The sequence below is a fragment of the Bos indicus x Bos taurus genome, chromosome 3, assembly GCF_003369695.1.
Source record: "Bos indicus x Bos taurus breed Angus x Brahman F1 hybrid chromosome 3, Bos_hybrid_MaternalHap_v2.0, whole genome shotgun sequence".
NCBI classification, from domain to species: Eukaryota; Metazoa; Chordata; class Mammalia; order Artiodactyla; family Bovidae; genus Bos; species Bos indicus x Bos taurus.
Genome location: NC_040078.1, coordinates 104,033,951 through 104,053,858, shown reverse-complemented (window position 1 = coordinate 104,053,858; position 19,908 = coordinate 104,033,951). Strand labels below are relative to the sequence as shown.

Sequence of the window (19,908 nt, the reverse complement as noted above, 5' to 3'; positions counted from 1 at the left end):
TATAACATTTAATAAGAATTTGTGATTACACATGTATACAAGATTATTCTAGAGTAAAATTTTATACACACAGCAATTAAGATAAAATTTTTATCCTCTAGGAACCTATACTCCAATTAGGAAAGTCAAATACAAGAAAGAGTTGAAAAAGAGCTATGGGTTCTGTAATGGTTCAGAAAAAAGTAGAAGACAACATGGGCTGCAGCCTTAAGAAACAGAAGAACTTTAGCCAAGACTTGAAGTAAGTTAAGATCTAAATAGGCTGGAAAGAATTTGTGCCTAGTCAAAGACATCATGAGTAAAAAGTATTCCATTGTTGTGCTTATGTCTACTAGTTCTAATTTGAAGTAGACTATAAAAATCTCTCTTAAATTTAAAATCTGAAAAACTGGGTTTCTGTTTTCTTTGCTGTTTGTTCAATTTTACATATCCTTGGTGGGGAGATAAAAAGTGTCTCCATTGTTGCTGCTTAGGCTGGTTGCTGCAGTGGTTCTCTACTGAGAAGACAAAAAAATGACCATTAGATTTGGCCAGATCATCAAGTAACTTTAGAAAGAAACCTCTCAATGGAATGGTGATGACAGAAGTCCACTTGTATAAGAGAACAGATGGTGGCAGATTTAAAAACAGCAGGAGAGGCTCTGAGGAATCTGGTTATGGAAATCTGGTTAAGAAATGTCAGGCCCTCATTACCTCACCTCATTCCAAAAGCTTCCTAGCTGACCTTGTAGGCTCTGATTCCTCCCTGCTAAGCACCTCCAGGGTCCATGCATATACTCCAAGAGAGAAGTCAGCAATGTTTTCCTGCCACTGTGCCCCGAAACTTTCAATGGTTCCTCTTCTCCTATTATACTAATTCTAAATGCCTCATTTTCAACTACATTAGCTTTCATTTACCTTTTGTTAATCCTTCTTGATAAATTTCTAGAGCAATTATAACCTCAGTTTGGCTCAACCATGCTGTTTTCACATGTACAATTACATCATAAGCTTTCTATCCTCACTTCCTTTTCCACCCCCCGCTCCAGAAAGTCTTGTCAATCTACTCTTCTCATTCTCCATCTCCTAAATTGAACTAGATCTTACCCCTACAGATTATAAATACTTCTATTACAGAACTTACACAGAATTAAATTATCTTTAACTCTCTCATGAGGCCATGAGCTCCTTAGAAGAAGGAACTTTCTGATTCTTTTCTGCTCCTGCAATGCCTATGAATATAGTGGGTAAAGGGTGCTTAAATGATCAGAATAGTGACTATCCAATGAAGGTGGGTATGCTCCTCCCCAAACAAACAAGATCAAACATGTTTTCAAGCTAAAAGGAAGAGGTAAAAGAAAAGAGGACTCAACAGTATGAGGAAGGAAAACCACAGGACTGAAGTCCTTTATGAACTGGAAAAAAATGTGACTCAGCACAGACTGACAAGTAGCACTACACAGAGACAGAAAGTTCTACTACAAGAGGAGAGAAAAATGGGGAGACGGAAGTAAAGGTAAGAAGATAATGTTACTTGCAGGATAAAGCAAGGCATGAAGAAATTATGTCTGAAGTTCTTAAATCTATAATGGTATCTATTGCTTAAAAGGAGTTGCATGAGGAATTTTCTCTGCATACAATGAAAAGGTAAAGAGTATCAAGATCTAACAACTCCACCATACAGGAGGAAAAAAGGGGTTCTGACCTCACTTAATGACATACTGCCAATGATATGCTCACAAATTCGCATTTTAGCTACTTCAGCCTGTTGCTTGGCTTCCCTCTGTAATTTCTCTAATACCTGAGGAGTAACCAAAGCTTACAAAGAAAAAGTTCAAGACTTCAATAGGATTGAAAAGGTGGGAAATGGGTAGAGGTACTGTTGGCTTTCCTAAATGGACCTAAGAGGAAGACATCAAGGAAGACATCAAGGAAAATAAGAGTAATGAGTATTATGATGTTGTGACCTAGATATGCCTGAATGTTCCCCCTCCATTCCTTGCCATTTTATCTTAAGACCTGGTATCATGTGAAAAACTGAGCAACTGGGAACTTAAAAGAAATCCTTGTAATTACCACAGTAGTAATTCTGATCACATGCATCTCAGGGGGTCAAAATACATATATATACTTAAACATTTTAAAACATAATTCCTGTTACTGCATCTCAGCATTCAAGGCAATCAGAAGCAAGGTCGATGGCAGAGACCACTAACTACCACCTAATACCTGTTGTGGCCTTCTTCCTTAAGACTACAACCCAAATTTTATTCTGGATACTATTACACCTTTTGCCCTATCCTGAATGTGGATACAACAGCTAGTGTGCCAACAGTCATCTTTGGCCATAAAGTGATCTGTGGAAATGGAAGTCATATGCTGAAGGCATGGAGCAGAAAGAAGGGATCTGGGTCCCTGATTTTTTGGTGAACCAACTGTGAAGCTGCCATCCTAGTCCTGAACTGCTACCTTCCAGACTTTTTATGTTTGCTGTTGCTCAGTCGCTAAGTCATGCCTGACTGTTGCGACCCCATGGACTGTAGTCTGCCAGGCTTCTCTGTGCATAGTATTTTCCAGGCAAGAATACTGGAGTGCGTTGCCATTTCCTTTAATGCCAAGTGAGGAATCGAACCCATATCTCCTGCACTGTAGGCGGATTCTTTACTGCTGAGCTACCAGGGAAGTTTTACGTGTTTAAGTACTATAAAAAGAACTCTACCAGCAGGTGAACGCAACTACTAACAAACATGGAATCTGGGACACGGAAGTGAAGCGATACAAGTAATAGGACCTAAAATAAGACCAAAACAATGTTGTAAAGTTAAAAAAAAAAAAAAATTTAAAATAAATATTTATAATAGTAAAAATTGAAAATAACCTAGATATTCAGTAGAAATAAATTATGATACATACATAAAATAGGAAAAAAAAAAAAAGACACTCTCTTAGAGGAGAGGATGAGGTAAACATTAAGAACTCTAAAACTGCAGGATGGAAAGCTGGTAACACTTATTAAAGTGACAAAGGATTTGGTCAAATTGTCACCTACTGTAAATGGAAAACAGATCATATGCCAACTGAGGCTATATAGCAAGTAGAGAATTACTATAGGAAAAATTGAGAATACTGGCATGTGTTGCCTCCTTCTAGTTAATTAAAACAAAGTCCTAAAAGAAAAATTAACTTCAAATAGAGTTGCAAGCAGAGATGGAGAAAACGCAGATTTGCTAAGGGAGGTACTCTCTGCTCATGGCCTGCAGTTCAAGATAAAAGTCCTACAATTGGAAGTCCTACATGGTTGAAAAAAAAAAAAAACACATACTGCTTCTGAAAGAGCCAACCGAAGTAACTGACTGATGGCTGCAAAACTGCAGCCTTAGCAATAGAGAAGAGTGTTGTCTTGCCAAACAAAAGCAATGTTGTGAGGTGCTGACTTTCTACCCAAGACTATTACACCTCAATGGCCTCACCAGCGCCATCATTCCCTCAGGAGGTAAAAGAACTTGGACGGGGGAAAATATAACCTTTATTTCTACTAACTTGTAACTGAAACTAAGCACTTTCTTTAATTAGGAAAGTAGACAACAAATCACAGTAGCATTAACAGTACCCATGACTCTGCCATCAACAAAAATCACTAATATATTCATATACTGTGATAAATGTTACAGAATCTCAACTTTTTAAATTCACTACTTCAAATTTATGACAGTGTATTAAGATTTGCCATTAGATTTTTTATTTAATGTGTTAATTCAAAGATACATATATTACTGTTATAAAGTTAATATTTTGCTAATATAATTAATTGGTTTCTTTTATAATCCTAAGTATATTATTTTATGAATTTTGAGACCTTATTCTGAGAAGTGTCTACAGGTTTCACCAGACTTTGAAGGGATTCCATGGCACCAGAAGGTTAGAAGTCCCTGGGGTAAGTTCCAAGCACAGAGGGCAGAGTCTTCACATTAAAAAATTCTGCCTAGGCATGTCCTTTGGCTCAAAGTAGCAAAAAGTCTAGAAAATTAAGCTTTTTAAAATAACTGTATGGGGGCAGGGGGATGCCTAGACTGCAAAAGTCTCTTAGGTATCCAAAATAATACCCAAGCTAATCAGTAAGAAGTGAGCTATAAAGTTGTGCATTTCCCAGAAAGGGCATCTTCACCCATACCCACCTCAGATGTGGCCACAAGGTGAGCCCCTTCAGAAGGCACAGGGAACAATGCAGAGCCCAAAAGCAGAATCAAGGAACTTATTATACTGTCATGGCATGAGGCTCTGCCACTGCTACCCAGGAAGATTTTATAATCAATATGGCCTAGTGAGTATTTTGTGCTTCTCATTATCCCATTTTCTAACTAATGGCTTTTATTGCTTTTATTCTATTCCTTCTCCTCTACCATAAACCAAGAAGCCACTCTGGGATCTAATGAAAGTGAAAGCACCCAGAGAGCTTAGAATTTCAGCTGGATATAATAAATGAATAAAATTCTAGGTTGTTTCTCTTGGGAAAGGGGGAAGTGAGTTCTACTTATAGGAAGAAGAGTACATGTAGATATTTGGGTACCCAAGGCATATTGCAGCAGAACCTTAAAAAGTAAAAAAATAATTACTACAGGTTGACCTTACATTTTGGAAGCATGTGACATTAAAAAAAAAAATTTTTTTTAATGTGTAAGTGAAGCAATTTAAGTTATTCCAAGCAAAAGGAGCTGCTGTTATTTTTCAAGATTAGTTATCATATACCAGCAAAGCCAAAGTTTCCTAGTTCAATTTCAGCAAAATAACATGGCCAACATCCTACTTTAGAAAAAATATGGTAATTAAGAACACAGGCTCTGTTTTATGACTGAAAGAACTCAAACCCAGGCTCTGTGACAACCTAGAGGGGTGGAGTGAGGTAGGGGATGGGAGGGACCTACAAGAGGGAGGGAACATACTATACCTATGGCTGATTCATGTTGATGTATGGCAAGAACCAAAAAAATACTGTAAAGCAATTATCCTTCAATTAAAAATAAATTAATTAAAAAAAAAAAAAGAACACAGCCTCTGGAGCAAACTGCCTGTACTGAAATCCAAGTTCTTTCACTTTTAGTTATATGACCTTAAGGTGAGGATAAAAACAGTACCCACCCCAAAGAACTGTTGTGAGGATTACGTGAGATATATATACAAACCATTAAGAAGACCTGATGTGTAGACCTGACTTATTTGAAAACACCCTGATGCTGGGAAAGACTGAAGGCGGGAGAAGAAGGGGACGACAGAGGATGAGATGGCTGGATGGCATTACCGACTCAATGGACGTGAGTCTGAGTGAACTCCGGGAGTTGGTGATGGACAGGGAGGCCTGGCGTGCTGCAGTCCATGGGGTCGCAGAGTCAGACACGACTGAGCGACTGAACTGACTGACTGAAGAAGAATTTTGTAAATAATCATTCAATAAATATTACCTATTATCATCAAATTCCTACTCTTCAGAATTTTCTAAATTTTAAATGACTGTCACTCTTACTCAGTGGTTTTAATCTGACATGCCCTAAGTTCAGTTCAGTTCAGTTCAGCCGCTCAGTCGTGTCCGACTCGTTGCAACCCCATGGACTGCAGCACTCCAGGCCTCCCTGTCCATCACCAACTCCCAGAGTTCACTCAGACTCACGTCCATCGAGTCAGTGATGCCATCCAGCCATCTCATCCTCTGTCATCCTCTTCTCCTCCTGCCCCCAATCCCTCCCAGCATCAGTCTTTTCCAATGAGTCAACTCTTCGCATGAGGTGGCCAAAGTACTGGAGTTTCAGCTTTAGCATCATTCCTTCCAAAGAAATCCCAGGGCTGATCTCCTTCAGAATGGACTGGTTGGATCTCCTTGCAGTCCAAGGGACTCTCAAGAGTCTTCAACACCACAGTTCAAAAGCATCAATTCTTCGGCGCTCAGCCTTCTTCACAGTCCAACTCTCACATCCATACATGACCACTGGAAAAACCATAGCCTTGACTAGACGGACCTTTGTTGGCAAAGTAATGTCTCTGCTTTTGAATATGCTATCTAGGTTGGTCATAGCTTTCCTTCCACGGAGTAAGCGTCTTTTCATTTCATGGCTGCAGTCACCATCTGCAGTGATTTTGGAGCCCAGAAAAATAAAGTCTGACACTGTTTCCCCATCTATTTCCCATGAAGTGATGGGACTGGATGCCATGATCTTCGTTTTCTGAATGTTGAGCTTTAAGCCAACTTTTTCACTCTCCACTTTCACTTTCATCAAGAGGCTTTTTAGTTCTTCTTCACTTTCTGCCATAAGGGTGGTGTCATCTGCGTATCTGAGGTTATTGATATTTCTCCCAGCAATCTTGATTCCAGCTTGTGCTGCTTCCAGCCCAGCGTTTCTCATGATGTATTCTGCATAGAAGTTAAATAAGCAGGGTGACAATATACAGCCTTGACGTACTCCTTTTCCTATTTGGAACCAGTCTGTTGTTCCATGTCCAGTTCTAACTGTTGCTTCCTGACCTGCATACAGATTTCTCAAGAGGCAGGTCAGGTGGTCTGGTATTCCCATCTCTTTCAGAATTTTCCACAGTTTATTGTGATCCACACAGTCAAAGGCTTTGGCATAGTCAATAAAGCAGAAATAGATGTTTTTCTGGAATTCTCTTGCTTTTTCCATGATCCAGTGGATGTTGGCAATTTGATCTCTGGTTCCTCTGCCTTTTCTAAAACCAGCTTGAACATCAGGAAGTTCACAGTTCACGTATTGCTGAAGCCTGGCTTGGAGAATTTTGAGCATTACTTTACTAGCATGTGAGATGACTGCAATCGTGCGGTAGTTTGAGCATTCTTTGGCATTGCCTTTCTTTGGGACAATAATCATTTATCAACCTCAATGGAAATGAGCCCCTCATTCAATTATTTACTCCAAAGAAATGACCCAGAAAGGGTTGTGTTTTTAAATTTTGTTTGTAGACTGCATATGAAAATTGAAAATATGCTCTTCCCACAGAAATAAGATTCTATAATGATGATTCCTGAAACAGCCCACAAAATCTTATTTATTCTATAAAGGAGTTCTAAAAATCCAAAGTTCTAAAAGTATAAAAGTCCCAGCTGGATATTTTGGAGCAGAGAGACAGAAGTATAACAAGGGAAAAAAAGAAATAAATTTTTCCATTTTCCTGGTATAGAACCAGTTTGTTCCCAATAAAATTCAATGTACATGGTTTATATCAGGCATACTTCTAAGAAGCATCTTTATCTTGGCTCTCCCATCTCACACTGACATAAGCCTCCAAAATTCATCCCTGAAATTGGTATTATAAGCTCCAAAATTAGTAACTTGCTCTTCTCTTCCAGTAAACACTCTCATCTTTTCAAAGCAGTTGATCTCTGCTCTATTTAGGAGGAAAGTGGACAGCATCAAACTAATCACCACTAAGGTATGAATGACTGAGCCTTTAAACTTCCAATGAATAATGATCTTTTTAAAAGACAAGCTACAAAAATCCTCACTGGTTTGAAGTGAGAATACAGGTGGAAGAATCATAATTTAGGATAAGAAATCCAATACACAAATAGTACAAGTTTACAAGTCAAAACTCTTGACCTTCACAACTTTTGTCTTACCCTTATAATTCCAAGAATATTCACAACAAAGCTTATGCAAAAACTTGGATTTAGTGAGGCAACTGCCATTTGCAAACACAATTGTGGTTTCAGAGATATCTATCATAAAATCAGAGATGAAAAAGAACTTCATTATATCATTTTTAAAAGCCCTGGTTTGGAGACCTGTTTTGGAAACCAACAATATTCTTTATCTCCAAGGGAAGAAAAGTTCACAAAAAGTATGTAGTAATTCATTGTGTTTGAAATAACAATATTTTAACAGGCTAATCTATATCTCCCTCGCTACAGAAGAAAATTTCTTTAAAGTCTATCTTGGAATATGAGACCTGGTCAGAATTGTGATTATTTACAGTTTTAACACCATTTGGGTTCCTTCTCAAAGTTTAATGTCCAGAACTCCAACAGGATTTGAATTAAGAACCATAATATAGTTACTGCTCTTCTCTAGATTCTCTCCAAATTACTCTATTATTCAAATATATAATCTGAGATTCATAAATTCATACAAGCCATACTCAAAGTTAAAGTCCATTTGAGCTAAAGTTTAGGGATCATACTTTCAAAAGATACCTTTATGCTATATATGTAATTTTCACCTTAAAAATATTTTACTCTACAATTTAAGGAGGAAAAAACAATTATTTCTGGACATTAACCACTGAACTACATTCTGTCATCATGTAAGTACTGTATTTTACATTTATATTTCACTCTACATATTAGAATCTCTTATGTGTCTTGAGCAGCTGGAAAGCTAAGGAACAAGAATCCCTTTGATATAAGAATACTCAAAGGCATCTCTACATGTTACTTAAAAACCAAGACAGAATCTGCTATCACAATAGTTCTTATACTCAGTTTTCTAAAAATATGTGTATATGCAATAATAATGGCTTCCCTCATAGCTCAGTTGGTGAAGAACCCACCTGCAATGCAGGAGATCCAGGTTCTATTCCTGGGTCAGGAAGATCCGATGGAGAGGGGATAGGCTATGCACTCCAGTATTCTCGGGCTTCCCCTGTGGCTCAGCTGGTAAAGAATCTGCCTGCAATGCAGGAGACCTCGGTTTGATCCCTGGGTTGGGAAGATCCCCTGGAGAAGGGGAAATCTACCCACTTCAGTATTTTGGCCTGGAGAATTCCGTGGGGTTGCAAAGAGTCAGGACACGACTGAGTGACTTTCACTTTCATGCAATAATAAACGTCCTCTGAGTAACATGTATTTATTCATTTAAGTGTTTATCCTGACCTCTCTGCAACCATACTGCTTCAACTCACGATACACAACATTTACTTGATATCTCCATACACACTGCCTCCATGACATTATACCAATAATATGCCATCTATGTTAGCAGAAGGTTAAAATCATGGAATGTGAGCCCATTTAATTTTTAAGTGTTAAGTGTGATACACAGAAAATGCTAAAGAAACAGGTTAAGCTGCTACATATGATGTTTATGGCTCGTTGGTCCTCAAGCGTAGCCCAAACCCTTTCAGGGGATCTAAAGGATCAAAACAGTTTTCAGAGTAAGATATTACTTGTCTTTTTCACTGTGATCCTCTCAAAAGTGTACAGTGGAGCTGTTCAGATGCTATGTGATGGGTGCTATCAAAAGAGACTGAACGAAGAGGCATAGAATATAATCCAGCTATCTCTATGAAGCCAGACATTTTAAAAATTTGCAAAAATGTAAAGCAACACTAATCTTCTAAATTTTTGTTTTGGAAAATACAATGATTTTTCATACAATGTTATCTATGTTAACATATAATTAGTTTACTATATATGTATGTAAATTAATAAATATTTTAATTTTGTTTTAGTTTTAACTTTTCAATACAATCAATTTTGATAGATAAAATTCACAAACGCATGCTCTTTGAACACTAATTTTTGATACCAAAAAGTTTAAGATACTATCCATTAGTTAATATATAAATAAGACCTTCTTTTCTAAGTGCCCATGAATCATTATCAATTAATATAATACATTAATACTGATTACCATTCTGTGGTATGAAGAGGATTAATTTTCATAGAAATTGCACGCAATGTAGGGTGAAATATTTACTAATAAAATCTGTTCAAGCTGTTGCAGCTTAGACTCCAGGGGAGAATTATCTTGCTTATTTCACTACTGGCTCATAAGGATTTTATATTCTTTGTTTCTACTTCTTGTTTCTTGCCATCATCACTTTAAAGCCTATCTTTACTGTCTTTAACATAGACTTTATCTTCTTCTCCTTACAGAAACTTCTTCCATAAATGGCCACCATCTTTCCTCAGTGGTATTTCCTCCCACGTGCTCAAGGAAGCCATAGTTCTTTATCATCTCTGAAAAATTTAATTGGTAATTCATATATATGAACGTCTGTCTTTATCTCAATGTTTAACCCATCACTAAGCAAATACAGGATTATCGAGCTCTTTCCTCAACTTGTAAAGCATGAAGTACTTAAGACTCAGATTTCAAGACTTACTGAAAAACTACAGTAATCAAGACAAGTGGTTCTGGTGAAAGGATAGATACATAAATCAACAGAACAGAATCCAAAAATAGACCCAACATATACAGCCAAGTGATTTTTGATAAATGTCCCAAGACAAGTTGGCAGGGAAAGGAAAGACTTCCAAAAATTGGTGCTGAAACAACTGCCTGGCTACCTGTATGGGAAGAAAAGTTAACAATGACCCCTTACCTCACATCATACACAAAAACTTGATAAACGAATCCCAGAACTAAATGTAAAAACTAGAACTATAAAATTTACAAAAGAAATCATAATAGAAAATCTTTATAACTTTTGGTTAGGCAAACATTTTTTAGATATGACATGAAAAATTACAATTCATAAAACAACTGACAAACTTTATCAAATCAAAAACTTATATTCTTCAAAACACACTGTTAGAACGAAAAGACAAGCCACAGACTGGAAGAAAACATTTGCAAAGCATGTATCTTAAGAAGAACTTGTATCCAAGATATATAAAGAACTCTCAAAACTCACTGTAAAGAAAATTCAATTTTTAAAAATGGGCAAAAGATTTGAATAGATACTTCAACTAAGAAAGTAAGTGTGTTATGGCACATGAAAAGATACTCAACGTCATTAGTTATTAAGGAACTGCAAATTAAACTACACTGAGGTATCACTGCACACCTGCTAGAATGGCTAAAATCAAAAGACTGGCCACACAAAGCACTAACAAAGACATGCAGCAAATGGAACTCTCATACACTGCTGGTGGGAATATAAAATGGTACCACGATTTCTAAAACAGTTTTGACAGTTGCTAAAGTTATACATGCACCCACCAAGTGCTAAGAGTCATTTCATTCCAAGGTACTTATCCAAAATAAATCATATGTCCACACAAAGACATAAAAACAAATGTTCACAGCATTTTTATTTGTAACAGTTAAAGCTGGAAACAATCTAAAAATCCATCATCAGGTAAATGAATATGCAAATTGCTATACATAAATCCAATGGAACAGAATAAACTATTGATACTTGCAGAGACATACATGAATCTTAAAATAACTGTGCTGAATAAAAGATGCCAGACCAGAAAAGAATACATACCGTATGATTCCATTTCTATAAAATTCTAGAAAATAGAAACAAACAGAAAAACAGATCAACTGCTATCTTGTAGAGAGAGGGATAAGAGGGAAGAATCACAGGGACACCAGGTAACTTTTAAAAATGATGGACATGTTGTGGTAATGATTTTATGGGTATGTATATATGTCAAACATCAAACTGTACCATGTCAATTATATCTCAATAAAACAAAAAAATTTTGCAATTTGGAGTGGGTAAGGATTTATCCTTGGACAGCAAGAAGATCAAACTAGACAATCCTAAAGGAAATCAACACTGAATATTCACTGGAAAGACTGATGCTGAAACTGAAGCTCCAAAACTTTGGCCACCTGATGCGAAGAGCTAACGCATTAGAAAAGACCCTGAGACTGGGAAAGACTGGAGGCAGGAGGAGAAGGGGACAACAGAAGACAAGATGGCTGGATGGCATCACCGACTCAAGACATGAGTTTGAGCAAGCTCCGGGACATGGTGAAGGACAGGGAAGCCTGGCATGCCGCAGTCCATGGGGTCACAGTCAGACACGACTGAGTGACTGAACAACAACAAGGATTTCTCAGCTAAGACATAAAACAAAACACTATGAAAGAAAAAATTGGTAAACTGGATGCTATCAAAATTTTACTTTTTAACAAAATAATTTGCATCCACAATATATAAAGAACTCTTACAATGCAATTTGAAGACAAGCTATATAGTTCTAAAATATGCAAAAGATTTGAACAAAGGCATACAAGTAGTCATTAGGTACATTAAAAATGTTCAACATCATCAGTCATCAGGAAAATCATAATGAGATACTACTCCATACTCAGTAAAATGTCTAAAATCAATCTGAAAGGCAGTAATAATCTTCATGAATTTATATCCTTTAGGTTTCTTCTTGGTATCAAAAACAAACATAACTGATTTGTGTTGCAAGGAAATAATGAATGATTATCTCCATTTTATATGGCTTCCAAACCAGCATTCCTCTCATTATATTACAGGGGCTTTTCTTCTTGTTTTTCTTTTTTTTCCTTCCTGTTTTCCATTTTCTACAGACCTACCTGTAATATATTAAGAAGCACTATGCTTATCTCAGTCTCCATTTACTCAAATAGTCTCATCTTTCCATAACCTGCATGGACTATGCTTTTTTACACAGCTAATCACTTGAAGCTCTCCCCCACTTTAAGCTATGCAGAAGGTGGGAAGGAAGAATGTTAACATACTACAAAGAAAAGGGTTCCTCTGCTTAAAATCTCTATTTAGCGACATAACCTTCCACAGAGACCTGTCCATAGCACCTATCCCTCAGGTTCTCAAGTAAGCCCTACTATGAGCAGACTAACCTTTTTTCCCTGCTTTTGTTGCCTTTATGAGAATCTTGAATACAAATAAGCACATAGTAAGTATTCAATATACATGTCAAACTCTGGACTTCAGAGCAGTCCAGTGGTTAAGACTCCAGGCTTCCACTGCAGGGGGCATGAGTTCAATTCCTTCAGGGGACTAGGATCCTGAACCCTGAGCAAAAAATATATATGTATGTGTGTCTGTATATATACACATACACAAAATAAACATACACATATATACGTCAAACCGAACAAAACTGAAGCAGGAGTCCAATTTCAAATACACAATCCTAAGGATATTCTGTTCTGCTATGAAGATGGGAATCAAGTTTTTCATTCACTACCAATGTAATAGTAAGGAAAATTCTAAACCCTAAAAATATCCTCTCTTGAAATCCTAACTCTTATCACCCAACACTGAACACATGCTGCTTTGTATCACAAACTTTTTGTTGAGTTTTGCCTAACTCATCAAGCCCTTTCTCAGTGTTGGCTCCATTTCCAGGGCCCTGTAAGTCAGTGCCACAACAACAGATTAAAGGATTTGTACCTGACACAAATTGTTTGCCTGAATTTTCTTCTTCAGGAAATTCAGTATTAGGACTAAAACAGTTTGGGCTGGTCTCCTGAATGAACAAGCTATGTACTTGTGAAGTATGGGATAGCCATGTGCCAGAAAAGCAAAGAAAAGTTGGTTTGTAAAAAATGAAGAAATACGTTACATTCAGGGAAAAGCAAGAGAGAAGAAAATACACTGCCTAGGTTCCTAAGAACGTAAGTTCTATTATGAGATCCAGCTATCTCTGGATTCCAAGAAATACTGCAGTATTCACCACATAAATTCCTTTACTTTTGGATATATATCCAGTGCTGGCTTCCTTTACTTGTAACTAAGCAAAACTTGACTAAAATATGTTTTACTGAATCAAATCATAAAATTTTTTTATCATTCTGTACTATTATTTTACATTCTGTGCACTGTTGGTAGGCACAGATTTTATATTTAACACCTCCTTTATTGTGCCAGTATATCCAGTGATGCTTTGTAGTCTCTATTACCTCTGATATTATTTCCCTCCATGTATATGAATTCATGACAATTTACATTTCTCTACCCACCTTTTAAAAAACTGCTGCCTTTCAAGGTTTTTTCAATTTTAGATAATGTGTTTCAAAATTAAATCACTATTTTTCTATCATTTTTCCTTGTTTCCTGCATTGGTATTTCCCCTTTGCACTTACTCTTTAACAGTGTCTTCAATTAAGTAGAATATTTTTTAGCATTCCTCATTTAAGAGAAAGCCTCAAATTATGATAAATACTGATTAGCCAAGAGGTAGAATTTAGTGATTAAGAGCACTGACCCTGGAGCAAGACCTGTGAATGAAACCCAGCTCTGTCCCTTATTCACTGTATGTTTTGAGTTGCTTTTTACTCAGTTTTCTCATCTGTGACATGAAAATAATAATCACACCAACCTCAAAGAGTTGTGAGGGGAAGTTTAATTAATGTATTTTAAAATTCTTAAATGCCTGGTCGAGTATATTAGTAAGAATACCACAAAGCTAGCTATCAAAATCAGTATTTCAGTTCAGTCGCTCAGTCGTGTCCGACTCTTTGCGACGCCAAGAATTGCAGCACGCCAGGCCTCCTTGTCCATCACCAACTCCTGGAGTTCACTCAAACTCACGTCCATTGAGTTGGTGATGCCATCCAGCCATCTCATCCTCTGTCGTCCCGTTCTCCTCCTGCCCTCAATCACTCCCAGCATCAGAGTCTTTTCCAATGAGTCAACTCTTCACATGAGGTGGCCAAAGTACTGGAGTTTCAGCTTTAGCATCATTCCTTTCAATGAACACCCCAGGACTGATCTCCTTTAAAATGGACTGGTTGGATCTCCTTGCAGTCCAAGGGACTCTCAAGAGTCTTCTCCAACACCACAGTTCAAAAGCATCAATTCTTCGGCGCTCAGCTTTCCTCACAGTCCAACTCTCACATCCATACATGACCACTGGAAAAACCATAGCCTTGACTAGACAGACCTTTGTTAGCAAAGTAATGTCTCTGCTTTTGAATATGCTATCTAGGTTGGTCATAACTTTCCTTCCAAGGAGTAAAGCATCTTTTAATTTCATGGCTGCAGTCACCATCTGCAGTGATTTTGGAGCCCAAAACAATAAAGTTTCACACTGTTTCTACTGTTTCCCCATCTATTTGCCATGAAGTGATGGGACCGGTTGCCATATCTTAGTTTTCTGAATGTTGAGCTTTAAGCCAACATTTTTCACTCTCCTCTTTCACTTTCATCAAGAAAATTAGAGATACCAAGGGAACATTTCATGCAAAGATGGGCTCAATAAAGGAAAGAAATGGTATGGACCTAACAGAAGCAGAAGATATTAAGAAGAGGTGGCAAGAATACACAGAAGAACTGTACAAAAAAGATCTTCACGACCCAGATAATTACGATGGTGTGATCACTCACCTAGAGCCAGACATCCTGGAATGCGAAGTCAAGTGGGCCTTAGAAAGCATTACTACGAACAAAGCTAGTGGAAGTGATGGAATTCCAGTTGAGCTATTTCAAATCCTGAAAGATGATGCTGTGAAAGTGCTGCACTCAATATGTCAGCAAATTTGGGAAACTCAGCAGTGGCCACAGGACTGGAAAAGGTCAGTTTTCATTCCAATCCCAAAGAAAGGCAATGCCAAAGAATGCTCAAACTACCGCACAATTGCACTCATCTCATCTAGTGAAGTAATGCTCAAAATTCTCCAAGCCAGGCTTCAGCAATACGTGAACCATGAACTTCCAGATGTTCAAGCTGGTTTTTGAAAAGGCAGAGGAACCGGAGATCAAATTGCCAACATCCACTGGATCATCAAAAAAGCAACAGAGTTCCAGAAAAACATCTATTTCTGCTTTATTGACTATGCCAAAGCCTTTGACTGTGTGGATCACAATAAACTGTGGAAAATTCTGAACGAGATGGGAATACCAGACCACCTGACCTGCCTCTTGAGAAACCTTATACAGGTCAGGAAGCAACAGAACCAGACATGGAACAACAGACTGGTTCCAAATAGGAAAAGGAGTACATCAAGGCTGTATATTGTCACCCTGCTTATTTAACTTATATGCAGAGTACATCATGAGAAACACTGGGCTGGAGGAAGCACAAGCTGGAATCAAGATCGCCAGGAGAAATATCAATAACCTCAGATATGCAGATGACACCACCCTTATCAAAGTCAATGTTTAGTCCCATAATAATTTTTATACAGCCTTAAGTCAGTGAATAGCCAATGGTACTCTTCAATACCTGATGCTCAGAAGAGGAAGCCCTAGAAGTCAGTGTAAATCAAAGATTAAATTACATTTAGGATACTCTAGACCAGTACTATCCAACAGAACTTTCTACAACAATGGAAATGTTAGTGTGTTAGCCAATATGACAGTCAGTGGCCATGTGGCTATCAAGCACTTAAAATGTGGCTAGTGTGACTGGGGAACTGATATTTAATTAATTAATTTAAAGAGCCACATGACATTACTGGCTACCACATGAGACACAAGCTTTAGAAGATAAGCCAGAAAGTTCAAAACAGATTTTAGAAAAGTTTCTGTAATGGTCAAAATTAAGATGGTTAATTACTACTCTTCATTTAATTGGAACATGTCAGAACTAAACACACAAATTAATAGATTTCAATTACAAAAAGTTTGATAAATATAATGGACTATGATAATACAAGTTATTCCTGCCACTGTGTGGAACTGATATAAAAACATGAAACTGTATTAATTATAAATACGATAAAAATCTAATATTCAATGTCAGCAAGATCCTTAGCCTAAGGTCAGTTGCAAACCTCAACACTACTGGTAAATTATCATATTAGAGAGTACCAAACTAAGTGAATTAAGCCAGACAGAAAGGTAAATATATATCATTTATATGTACAATTAAAAAAAACATGTAAAAATTACTTAACAAAACAGAAACAGACTCATAGAAAACAAACCTTATGGTTACCAGAGGGGGAAAGGTATGGGGGAGGATAAATTAGCAGCTTGAGAATAACAGATACACACTGCTCTATATAAAATAGACAACAAGGTCCTACTGTAGCAAAGGGAACTATATTCAACATATTTTGTAATAAACTATAGTGGGAAAAATATCTGAAAAAGAATATACCTATATATGTATGCATTAGTGAATCATTTTGCTATATACTAAAAACAAAAACATTGAAAATCAACCATCCTTCTTAAAAAAAAAATTTTAAGAAATTTTAAAAATAAGAATTGAGGGAAAAGGGGAAATAGGAGGAAAGAAATTCTCTTCTACCCCACGTTCTTGAGCTGACAGCAAAGGATACAAATATGTCCTCTTTTGTTCTAAAAATAATGATCCCTTTTGCTTTCTACTATTGAGGGTTTGAATGCGTGCTCAGTCGTGTCCAACTCTTTGCGACTCCGTTGACCATAGCCTGCCAGGCTCCTCTGTCCATGGAATTTTCCAGACAAGAATACTGGAGTGGGTTGCCATTTCCTTCTCCAGGGGATCTTCCTGACCCAGGGCTCGAATCCACGTCTCCTACATTGGTAGGTGGATTCTTTACCACTGCGCCATCTGGGAAGCCCTTTCTACTACTGGAAAACACAAGAGAGGAAAAATTATGCCAGATGCTTTATGTATGTATCCCATGAATTCAAACAGGCCAGTGAGGTAAACCTTAACAACTCTATTACAAAAAAACTTAGGAAAAGTTAAGTAACTTACCCAAGATCTTATGAATAATATGTGGCAGAGATCTGAACCTGTACCTACCCGATTCTACAACTATGTAGCAGAACTGCCTTAACAATACCAAATCTGCAACTAGAAACCAGGCAGCAAGAAGCCTTAAAATAAATCTACCCTTCTCTGGTCATTCTAAACTGCACAGTTATCAATATCAAATGGAGGGCAATGAGAAAATGGATGGACAGGAAATTCATTTGGGACACTAACACACAAGCTTTTTCTGGTGCTAAAAATCCCTGTCTATTCCCTAACCTCATAAACAGACAGACTGGATCAATAATAAAAGGCATCTTTAAGGGAGAAGCGTAACAAAAAGGAAAAGGTTTAAGTGTGAACCATAAAAACAGAAAAGATAATGAAAGGAAAAATCTCAGGCAGAAGGTCAAAAACTACTGATACTTGAAAGTATTACTGATAACCTAGTGCCCTAGGCTGAACGCACATGTGAACCAAAAAAATCAGTCCTCATAAATGCTGGGCAATTCAGATATGCTTTAACAAGTCCAAAGAAATATCAAATTTTATTTTGCTTTAATCAAACCAAATTATAAAAAATCTAATGCTACAATATGTGAAAGTAGTATGTTACATACATATATGTGTTTACCTGTCTACATAAAACAAATGTTCAAGGAAAACTTTGGCTTTTTCAGTAAGCTTTTGCTATTACTGAGTCTGTACCTGGAAATAAAAAGGAGATTCACCTCAGGATTCAAAGCCTCTTATATAAACTCAGTAAGCAAACAGATTCTGCTAAATTTTTAAGATTCTACTGTCTGACAGAAACTATATCCATCATTACCTGAACTCTCACTCTTGCTATTCAAAACTCAGGACTTAAATAATGTATATGACTCAGTGGGGAAGGCAATGGCACTCCAGTACTCTTGCCTGGAAAATCCCATGGACGGAGGAGCCTGGTTGGCGGCAGTCCATGGGGTCGCTAAGAGTTGGACACGACTGAGCGACTTCACTTTCACTCGCTGGAGAAGGAAATGGCAACCCACTCCAGTGGTCTTGCCTGGAGAATCCCAGGGACGGGGGAGCCTGGTGGGCTGTCATCTAGGGGTCGCACTGAGTCGGACACGACTGACACGACTTAGCAGCAGCAGTAGCATAACTCAGTATTCACTATCCAGACTCCTACTATTCAAACTTAGGATACGAATGCAGTAGATTCAGACTGCAAGGAATATCTGTAACTCATATATATCACATGATTTATAAAATTAGCACTTTTTTAGCAACATGCAAATACCTTTCTAAAATCACATAAACACTGGCTGCAGAACAGAGCTGAGAAAACATTTTTTAACACTGTATTTCTTAGTAGTTTGCTGAAACAATTTATTAAGTTACTGCCCCTCAGTTTCAAACCCGCATTGCTTCTTCCCCATCTGCCTTAATGATGCTGGAAGTGGAACTCTGCCTGCAAACCACATTTCTGCTTTACCAGCTGATTTCCTATAAGGGTCTGCCAAGAGGAAACACTAAAAATGGACTGCAAACCTGGAGAAAAAAGAGAAATACTTGTGCTTTCCCATCTCTTCTTTGGGCTTCATAGGAGCACTATCCCAGCAAAGGTTTCTTCACCCCTACAACAGAAAGTCTTCCCCACAGCAGTTTTTCTAACACTTATGAAACTAGTTTAATCATACCCTACTCAAAGACCCCAGCACCAGCCAGCACCCTTTCCCCAAATTTCTGGGTTTCAAACCTATGGGATTTCTATTCTGAACTCAATACAAGCGTTAGCATGTAGTACCTTCACCTTGGAGATCTGAATTGTTTCCACAGGACCCTTCCTCTAAGTCTCTAGGTTTCCCCTTTGGTGCCCAAGCTCTTAGGGCTCATGGCTGCTTCTGGAAGTATCTATCTCCATGATAATTTAAGTAGTTTTATTTTTATCCATTCTGTTATCTAGTTAACAACTTCAAATCTACTCATTGACTCTATTAAAGTCTCTGTTCATGTAACTGGTGTGGTTTCTGCCTCCTGACAGAATCCTGATAAAAAGAAAACAATCTCGTTATACTGTAATAGTATATGATATTATTATAGTAACTTCTGTGAAACTGCAATTTACCTACACTATAAAGTAAAGAACAAAATGCTAGTTAAGAGCAATCTGACTAAAATTGAGTGTATTTAGCTATCATAACAAAATCTTTTGCAACCATTCTTTTAGAGAAAATTTGGGGCACCTTTTTTTAACACACACAGTATCCACTGGAATAAAATTACATGATAAGACATTATCAACAATGGCTATCTCTGTTTTTCCAAATTTTCTATAATAATTGCTTTATGATTACTTTTTAATCATGAAAATACACTGAGCATAATTTTTAAAATAATTCTAACATGCTCAAATTCAACAAGGATCAAATATCATCTATAGAAAACAATATTTAACTTGTTTACCTTAAAGGGCAGAGGAAGAGTTTTAAATCACTTACTAAGCACCTTCTCCTACCTAACAAATTTTTTAGTTGTCACATGATTTCATTCCACCCCCTATCTTTACCTCACGT

At 37.3% G+C, this 19,908-nt stretch overlaps 1 protein-coding gene across 5 annotated transcripts in view; it reads right to left on the bottom strand.

Moving 5' to 3' along the window:
• The window catches only part of FOXJ3 (forkhead box J3), a 126,044-nt gene that overhangs the window by 82,155 nt on the left and 23,981 nt on the right, over positions 1 to 19,908 (bottom strand). The window contains exon 3 of one of the 5 annotated variants that reach the window (XM_027537624.1): positions 11,197 to 11,221. The exons of 3 other annotated variants lie outside the window; for them this stretch is intronic. The gene's annotated coding sequence lies outside the window, so the exon portion shown is untranslated. Of the gene's footprint in view, positions 1 to 11,196; positions 11,222 to 16,946; positions 17,221 to 19,908 lie in introns of all 5 variants that reach the window. One more of the 5 variants, XM_027537625.1, reaches the window with a different exon arrangement.